This window comes from Monodelphis domestica, chromosome 5 (genome assembly GCF_027887165.1).
Source record: "Monodelphis domestica isolate mMonDom1 chromosome 5, mMonDom1.pri, whole genome shotgun sequence".
NCBI lineage: Eukaryota > Metazoa > Chordata > Mammalia > Didelphimorphia > Didelphidae > Monodelphis > Monodelphis domestica.
This window is the reverse complement of record NC_077231.1, coordinates 282,075,806-282,085,668: the sequence shown is the minus strand read 5'-3', so window position 1 is coordinate 282,085,668 and position 9,863 is coordinate 282,075,806. Positions and strand designations below refer to the sequence as shown.

Here is a 9,863-nt window from a genome sequence, read left to right as displayed (position 1 = left end):
TCATGGCTTCATCTTAGGGTCATGGACAGACTGACAATTTTAAGTTCAATTGTAATGGAAGTTAGTGGAAATGATGTGATTTTTCCCCCTCTCAAGTTCATAGATTCCCTGGAAATCATGGACCTTGGTTAAAAGCCCCATCTCCAGATAAGTCACTAGGTGAAATATGCTCTCTATCTCTCTTCTATTCAAACTTTCCCTCAAAATCTCTTATTCTTTTCCCAGTTTCCCTTTTGTTTCTCTCTTGGGCTATTCCTACCTTTTATCCACTCTATTCTTCTCTGGTCTTTCTTCCTCTTTTTGCCTAGCCATGAGAAAAGGAGTGGGAGACAATGGCATGAATTGTAAGTTGCATCCAAATCTTATGCCTCATCCTGATGGTGGTGGAGATAACTGTGGATTCTCAAAAACTCTGCTAGCTAAAGAAAAATTCTGGCAAGTCCTTCCACATTGGAAAGGTCTCAAGTCCAGTCTCAAGAGTGTTAACTTTGTGGGCGTGGGTAGGTACAGAGAGACTTATTAGCCAATAGGCTGGCTGTTTGGTAACCAGTCCTTTGGCTGCACCAATCCATGAAACAAAGAGAAGTCCAAAATGACCCTTGTTCTTATGTATCAGCCTATTCTACAATAATGATGATGAGTGGTAAGAAATTAATCAGGGCATGAGAAAAACCAGTTTTTAGAACACCTCTAAATAGTAATCAGCTGTTGTTCTTAATTTGAGATCCTTGTCCAATGACCAATGAGTGGACATGTTGCCAGAGTAATTAAATTATATCCATCTTGATATTCTCACTATAACAAAAACATGAGGGAATTATAGTTAAATAGAAGGATGGCTCAAACATTCTTCTTGGAGAGAATAATAAAGAAGACAAAAGATCTGATTTCATTATGCATCCAAAGGCAACAAGAAACACTGCTTCATGGGACATTTGTTCATCTCTGGTTACTTTGCTTATGATAAGTATTAGCTAAAAGACCACCATGAAACTAACTGCAGTTTATATGCCAACATCTGTTTCAGAGGTTAAAGAGGCAGAGAAATTCTATGAAGACCTTGATAAGACCTTCCAAATTAAATCAAAATGCTTTGATATTCAGTAACTTCAATTCAGAGGTGCAAATTGCTAAGGTTGATGGAAAAAATGTTGGATAGTATGGCTTAAGATAAAGAAATGTGAGATCAAAAACTTATAGATCATATAAAGCCTCCTGTTTATACATCATAAATACTTTCTTCCACAAAAGAATACTATGACCCCAGATATGTAAAGCACTTAATAACTGGAAAAATGAAATTGTTTATTGTTTAATGAATAGGTTATAACTTATATTGGTCATTTCTGAAGAGCTCTCTGTATAGAGTTGACTACTGACTTTTTTGAGGAAAAAACAAAATTAATATAAAGTAAGAAGAATAAAAATGAAAAAAAGATATGATTAGAATTAAAATTTGAACTTCATCTAATTAAATAAGTTATTGACCCCAAAAAGTGGGAAATGGATAGAGGAAAAGGGCACTAATATAAATGATAACAATTTAATACAGATATTTAATTGTTATAAATCAATCACCATAGTCAAGGAACCAAAAAGAGCCTAAAAACAACCTTAGTCCCAACTTGACTTGGTTGTTAAATGGAGCAATATGGCAGCCAAGAGAATCTACACTCATTGAGAGAATCTTATAGAAAATAATGATGGAAAGTTATGAGTACGATTGTGTGAAACAATGAAAAGCAGTGAAGGAAAGACTCAGAAGAAAGTTGAATGAGAGAACCAACTAAGTAAAGTTATTCCAAGGAAATTTCATTGTCAAATTGCAAGTATGACAAGTAGATATAATCATGATTTAAATGCAAATATTTCTGTAACACTAGAGAGACAGAACGAAGTAAGGGATTGAGAGCAAAAAAACAAAGATGGCCTCAACATCATGAAGACTTGTGTTCAAGATCAATCTATGATCTGTACCAGCTAAGTGACCCTGAGCAAGTCACTTAACCTCTTAATGCCCCTGGAAACTTTTTTTTTCAACAAACAGCTTAAAATCTTATTCCTTTCTCTGATTTCTTTTGATTACTTTTGACTAAGAAAGCTATAGAAAGTTGTTAACTGCCTCAACTTAACACCAGGTGGTGGCACCTATCAATTTTCCAGGAGCATATTTTATGGCGTATTTGAAAAACACTGCTCTGGATATCCAATGGTTATACTAATAAGAATTATTAATGGAAGATTTTAATCTCCAGGTCACTTTCCTCCACATTTAAAAAGAATCAACTCTTCGAAGTTCTTACAGAATATTTTACAGTCAGAGTATTCTTCAGCTAGGTCAGCCTGAACTGGGTGCTCAAGCTAAGAGTTTTTCCCCAGAGCTAGGAAGAACTCAAAAGACTCAGTCAGTTTTAGTTTGATGTCTTCTAATTTTTAATCTAATTACTGACTTATAGACCTGCCCCTTTCTGTCAATGCCAGTAGGGTAGTCAGTCTTTTTTGCTTATGTAATTTTAGATGATTTGAATGTACACTTTGCTGGGAAGTTTGTTTCTATTCTGACAGCTCTCTTGTCATATGGAGGCTTGTCAGAACAAGCCTCGATAGGATAATAAATTAGCATCATCAACTTGGATGTTACAGAAGTTTTTCATTCCACATCTGCAGATTTCTTCAAAATCTTTCATGAGTCTCTTGCTGGCTGCCATATTGAATATGCTACTGTTGCTCTTCCTCAATGCATTTCCAGGCAACTTTTTTTCCCCAGTTACATGGAAAAATAATTTTTGACAATTGTTTTCTGATATTTTAAGATTCAGATTTTCTCCTTTCCTTTCTGGCCCTCAACTTGCCCCAAGTTGCTACATAGTTTGATATAGGTCAGACCAGTGTTTTCATGTAATACATATTTCCATGTTGCTTATGTCTGTCATAACAGAAGACACATGACACATACAATAGAAATCTCATGAAGGGAATAAAATGGAAGATGGCAGGCTTTGATCTGCACACAGATTCCATCAATTCCTTCCTTGGCTGTGGATAGCATTTCCATCAAGAAACTTGCTTTGCTGATAAGGGTTTTGTGTTTCACAGTTGATCATCATGGAATATTTCTGTTACTGTATATACATTGTTCTCCTAGTTCTGCTCACTTCAATTTGCATCATTTTATATAAGTCTTTACAGGTTTTTCTGAACTCTTTCTATTCATCAGTTTTTGCGACACAATAATATTTCAATTTCTATTTTTTTCTCTTGTTCAAGGATATCAGGGCAGTTTCCCTTAATGATTTCTTAAAATATGGTGTCCAGGCTCTTTTTTTAATCAAAGCTTTCAGGTATTCTGATGATTCTTAGGTTATCCATCTTGGATCTATTTTCCAAATTAGTTATTTTTCTAACTAGATACTGTAGATTTTGTAGTATTTTTTCATTACCTTTTTTTCTTATTGTTTCCTGATATCTTAAAGATTTATTAGCTTCTATTTTTCCAATTCTAATTTTTAGGAAGTTATTTTCTTCCTTTAGTTTTTGTGATTCCATTTCCATTTGATCAACCCTACTATTTAAAGTGTCTTTTTTGCCTCCATTTCTATTTGGCCCATTCTACTCCTTAGGGAGTTTTTTTCTTCATTGTATTTTTTGTGTCTCCATTTCTTTTTGTTTTATTCTACTTTTTAGGGAGTTGATTTCTTTAGTAAACCTTTTTCTCAGCTATTGGTTAAGCTTTCCCACCAAATTTCTTGTCATTTGGCCTCTTAACTTCTTTTGAAGTTCTTGCAGGGTTTCTTTTGGGGCCTGACATCCTTCACCCTTTTCCTTGAGGATTCATGTTTCCTTTTAGGCATTGTTGTCCTCTTCTTGGTTTGTATTTTGTTCTTCCTTGTTACTACTTTCTAAGATCAGGATTTTTTTTGTCTTTTGCTCATTTTCCCAGTTATTTCCCCCCATTATCTTATCTCTCTTGAGGTTCTTCTCTGTCCCTACAGTAGAAGGAGCACTGCTCCAAGGTTGCAGAGTACTCTTATGTGGTACTTGGGGTAGACCTGGTTGTCATTTGTTTCCCACAGTTTGTCTGTTAAGGAAGTAGCCCTTCTGGCTTGCTCTGGGGAGATTTTCAGTTGTTTTATCCAGCTAGAATCAGCACCCATGTTATCAGTTCCTATTTTTTTTTTGTGGGCTGGGCTAGTCCTTGCAGTGCTGCTTGGCTTGGGTTAGGTAGGTCTTTTGTTCTGGCCTCTGCTGCCACATGGGTGCTCATTGGTTCCCCTATTGGCTCCCTTGCTGCCCCAGGTGTTTTGCTGCCATTTGAGAGTAGGTCCCTTCTGCCTTTTATACCTATGTTGATTGGCTTGGGTTGGGTTTGTTCCCATTTTGCAGATTTATTCCTTCTAGTCATCATAGCACATTGGACTGGTCTAAGTTTTGCTGGTTCTCACAGATAGCTTCCCAGGCTACTCTTTCTTCTTACTCCAGAGAGGTGTTTTCCTTTATTTTGAGGTGAGGTGTGTATAAGAATCAGGTAAGTGGAGCATTTGTTACTCCGCCATCTTAGTTCCTAGCATCCTCAAACCAGGGAACTTTTTTAAGATAGCAGGTTGTACAAAATCTGTCAATATATAGAAGGAATTTCCTCATTGGAAGTTCTCTGTTTCTTTGAAGTCAGAGGTCTGAAGAGAGGAAGTGGAATTGAAACTGAAGGAAGCAAAAATGTGTAAAAGCAACTAGGTCAAGTTTACACAGGGGTGGTCCAGGTGGAAGGAGACCAAATTGAGAGGGCAGAGAGGGAAATTCTCAAGGGAGAAGAATCTACCAAAGGCATGGGAAAACCTCAGATCTCATTATTACTGTCTCCCAACAAAGAAAGCTGAGAGGGCAAAAATAGCTATTGACCCATTTGCCTACATTCCGATCTACACACAATTTCTATAGTCTATACCCACATTGAGGGTATCCTTGGGGAGGTTATTAGAAGGGAAGAGGCAGTAGCAAGTGCTACTCCACAACAGAACACATCTTTAGCATCACACTCATTTGAATGAAAGATACAAAGAAGATAAGATTTTTATCAAGATCAATAGAAGAATTCATGGTAAATGTGAATATTCTGTAACATATTACAACCAAGGTTTTTCAAAAGAAGAAAGGGTTTTAAAGATGCCATTATAAAAATGTACAATTGATGATGATCTGGGCACATGCTGAGAGCAAAAGAGGACTGATGGATATCTTTTATATACTTCTGGTATCTTTTGGATGTCAAGATAAATGGAGGCAGCCTCCACCATATTGGGTGAACTTATGGTGCAATGTGAACAAGATGATTCGACATAGATGGGTTGAAATTTGCCTCACTGGCCAGAATATCCATAATTAGTGAGGTTATAGATCAATTGAAATATTGTCATATCTTGAGATATAAGCCTAAATCTTTTTTCTTATTTGGTCTGAAAGAGAAAGTGACCAGAGATGTACAACTCAATGGAACTTTGGAGGTCATCTAGTCGAACCTCATTTAACAAAGGAGGAATCTGGAGTTCAGAGAAATCATGCGATTTGCTTGAAGTCACACTGGAAATAAATAGCATGCTAAACCACCATTCAAACTCAGATCCTCTGACCCTACATTAGGATTTTTTCCCCTATATCACATAGCACTACTCAATCTATAATAACAAAATGGAGAGCTACAAATGATCTTAGAGGTCATTTGGTATGATATCCTTTTACAGAGAGGATAACAACACTGAAAAAGTGAAATGATTCATCCAAGGTCTCAGAGGCAGGAAATAGTAGAGTCAGAATTTAAACCCAAGTCCTGAATGGATCACTGAATTGTGGATTCCATGGGTGCATCTGTGATTTTTACATCCTTCCACAGAGAAGGGAGTGTGGTATGTCAGATAATGAGCCTGAAGTGGAATCAGAGGAGCTGAATTCAAATCCTAGCTCTGTCTTAAATGGAAACTCATCAAGAGAATTATAAAAGGAGTCCTTTTGGGGGATGGTTTGGACTACATGGTAGCTGAGGTCTCTTCAAATTCTAAAAATGATGCCATTCTCTGAGTCTATGTTCTTAATATTATCAAGGTAAGAACTGGGAATCCTGTATCTCAGAAGAGATTTGAGAATTCCCATGAGGAAACTCGTGCATATAGGCAGAGCTGAGTAGATGAATCTCAGTAGTTTCAGGAGCCCATGTGCAGCAGCAAGGATTATTAAGGAAGGAGAAGGCTCCAGTGCCAATCCAGGGCTAATTGAACCTACAGAACCCATTGTCCCTACCTCTCAGGCTTCCAATACTACCTCCCAAGTCAGCAGTACTCCACAAAGAGACCTATGAAAGGCTTGACCTTTCTTCTCTGCTGGGTGTGTCTTTTCATGTGAAGGAACATGGATAGCCTCTTCCCCTGGTGGCCTGATGGGCATTCCTCACTAATGTTGGCCAGACTCATAAGCTCTGCTCCATGGCTACAGCAGCCATTCTCCTTGTCTTGTGGTTTGTTTAGCCCAACAGCCGAGAACCAACCACTTAAGGTTAGGTCTTCACCAATGAAAGCAATGGAGGGTTAATGCAAGCGTTTCTGTTATCCATATGCTACCATACTTTGGCTTTGATGAAATGCCTATTAAGTGTAAAAAAAAAAGGCTCTGGACAAACAAAAGCCCCCCCCCAAAAAAAGAATAATGCTTGCTTTCAAGGAGCCTTTATTTTCTTGCTGTGGCACAACATATACACTATAATAAATAGCAATCATTTCTAGAATGCTTCAACATTGTACGATACTTTAAACCTCACAGGAGACAGATAGGTAGCACCAAAGTACACTGAATTCTGGGTCTGGAGTCAGAAAGACCCGAGTTCAAATCCAGATTATGACACTATCTTTGTGAACCTGGACAGGTCATTTCATTTCTGTTTGTCTCAGATTCCTCATCTGTAAAATGGGGATAAATAATAGCTCCTGTTTCCCAGGGATGTTGTAAGGATCAAATAACTTTTGAAAAGCACTTAGCAGAGTGCCTAACACATAGTAGGTGATATAAATTCTTGTTCTCCTTATCTGTTTAGGTCCTAACAATGACCCCATGAGGTAGGTGCTGCTATTTATCCCCACTTTACAGATGATGGAAGTAAACTTATGAGTGGTTAAGTGACTTACTTAGGATCACATATCTACTGAGTGTTTGAACAAAGATTGAAATGCCAGTTTTCCTGTTTCCAAGTCCATCATACTAACCACTCTCTCTCTCTCTCTCTCTCTCTCTCTCTCTCTCTCTCTCTCTCTCTCTCCCTGTCTCTCTCCCTGTCTCTCTCCCTGTCTCTCTCCCTGTCTCTCTCTCTCTCTCTCTCTCTCTCTCTCTCTCTCTCTCTCTCTCTCTCTCTCTCTCTCTCTCTCTCTCTCTCTCTCTCTTCCCTCTCTCTCTCTCTCTCCCCCACCCCTCGGATGTCTCAACTTGCTACCTTGTACACAAATGAGTTAAGGCTAGGCACTAAAATTCTAGGAAATAGAGGATAATAATATCAGGAGACATAAGAAAATTCTCCTAGTAGAACGGAGCAGCTGACATCAGTCTTGAAGGAAATTCTGGACTCTAACTCACTGAAATTCAACAAATGTATCCCCAAAAGAAAGAAAGTGTTACCAGAAAGAGGGGCAGCCTGTGAGAAGGCATGGGGGATGGAGGTGATGCCAAATTCAAGCAAGGGCTAGTAAATCAATTTAGCTGGAATGTAAGGTTCCAAGAGGAGGAATAATTTGAAATAAGGCAGGAGGGATAGCCTGGAATTATGTTGTAGAGAGAAAGAATTGCTATGATGAAGAGTTTGCATTTTATCCTAGAGGTAAGGGGGATGACGTGATCACACTCATATTTTGAGGAAATTTTACAGCAGTCAAATGGAGGATGCAGAAGAGATAAATAAGAAGATACATTATAAAGTTATGGTGACAGTTCAGGGAAGGAGTGATAAGGGTGCTAAGTAGCCACACTGAGTGGAAAGTAAGGGACAATTTCTGGAGATGCTAGAAAGTCAAAACCAACAAGACTTGGCAATTTGTAGGATATGGGAATAAATGAGAAGGGAGAGTAGAGGATACCTCTGAGGGTACAACCTTGATAACTAGAAGGATGGTAATGCCCTCAATAGACACGTGGAAGTTTAGAGGAGAGGCAGGCTTAAAAAGAAAACTAAAATAAGTCTTGACTTTGAGAAAACTAAGTTAGTTTAGCATCTAAGTGGTGCAGGGGCTAGAGAGTTGGGTTTGGAGTGAGGAAGACCTGAGTTCAAACCAAGCCTCAGAAATGTCCTAGCTGTATAACCTTAGACAAATCATTTAACCTGTTTGCCCCTGGAAAAGGAAATGGCAAACCCCCCAGTATTTTTGTCAAGAAAATCCCACAGACAGAGGTCCATGAGGGTTATGAAGAGTCAGACAAGACTGAAATGACTCAACAACAACAAAATCAGTTTGGTCCTTAAGCAAGAGATCCATGTCGAGGATCCCATTTGAAAACTTTCTAGTTTGGTAGGACCTGTCAGACTTTGACTTGGCTGGCCAGCCTATCCTTCAGGAAACCATGGTCACCACTACGTTATGAAGAGGCAATAGAGAAGGATTTGAGAGGAGGAACTATTTCTGTTGAAAAAAGAACTGATCTTAGATCAAAAGATGCCTTGGTTCAAATTCTGACCCTCATACTTATTAGCAGTGTGACCATGGACAGGCCAGTCACTTAGCCTCTAGGTCCTAAGAAAGGGAAAATGTGCTGTGGGAGGTCAGAGGTGGGAGCAACCACTTTGGACTGGGATTACTGAAGTCTTTGTGATGGTTGCACTTGAGTTTGCTAGTCAAGGATGAGTAGGAATCCAGTAAATTAGGTTGGGAATGCATTAAAGGTGAGGTGAGCTGCATGAAGAACGACAGAGAGGAAATCTGGAGAATGGCAAGTGTGTTTGGAGTAGGAAGAGCAATACTCCTTCCTTTGGTGCAGACTATAACCTGTCCAGGTCTCTCCATCTTCATGTTCTCCTTCAGATCCTCCACAGGAGACTCCACTAAATATATGAAGGACTTCCTTTAGGTCTCTTGACATTCTATGGATACCCAAGAGAGCACGTAAGTCTGATATCTCTTGTTCTCACTACAAAAAACATCCATGAAATTCATGGAGAGAAAACCCTAGAAAAAAGCAGGCTGGGGGCAAATCTCCAAGATCCTTCCTTGAGTGCCAGGATAAGGGCTTTGGGCTTTATTTAGTAACTATTTAAGAAGCACGAGATGTTGGAGTCTTTTTTTTTTTGCTAAGGGCTTGGAGCAAGAGAAAAGAGTGGTATGTTTTAGAAAAGTTAATGTGGGAGAGAATTTGAAAGTCAACAGTTTTTTAAATGTTCAAAAATTGCTTACATGTAATTGAGAAAAAATAAAAACAAGCAATATATAAAAAAAGAAAGTTAATGTGAGAGAAGAGTCTAAGAAATAAACAAGTGGATGAGTCTAGACTAAACAATAGGGTATATTTTCCATCTCCATTCTTTTGGTAGCAAAGGGAAGGAAGAGCACTTTGAGGCAGTTTAACAGGCTTTTGGAAAGAGTTCATTTTTTCTAGGAAGGAAGGGATTTGAGCATATTTGTAGGCAGAGGCAAAGGTAAGAATTTGATGATGCAAGGGAGCAGGGAAGGAGGGGGCAGTTGATGAATCAATAACCTCCAGGTTGTGGGAAATAATAAGAGCATGAGGATACAAGACAATGGGTTAACCTTGGCAAGGAAGAAGGATATTTCTCCTGACAATAGAGAAAGGAAGGATGCATGAAGGACTACCACCATTTGGAACTGCTTGCTACTTATCTTGGC

At 38.6% G+C, this 9,863-nt stretch overlaps 1 pseudogene; it reads right to left on the bottom strand.

Annotated features, from left to right (window-relative positions):
* Window positions 1–2,024: 2,024 nt before the first annotated feature.
* LOC130454657 (ubiquitin-conjugating enzyme E2 L3-like) lies at window positions 2,025–6,624 on the bottom strand (annotated as a pseudogene).
* Between the last annotated feature and the right edge of the window lie 3,239 nt (window positions 6,625–9,863).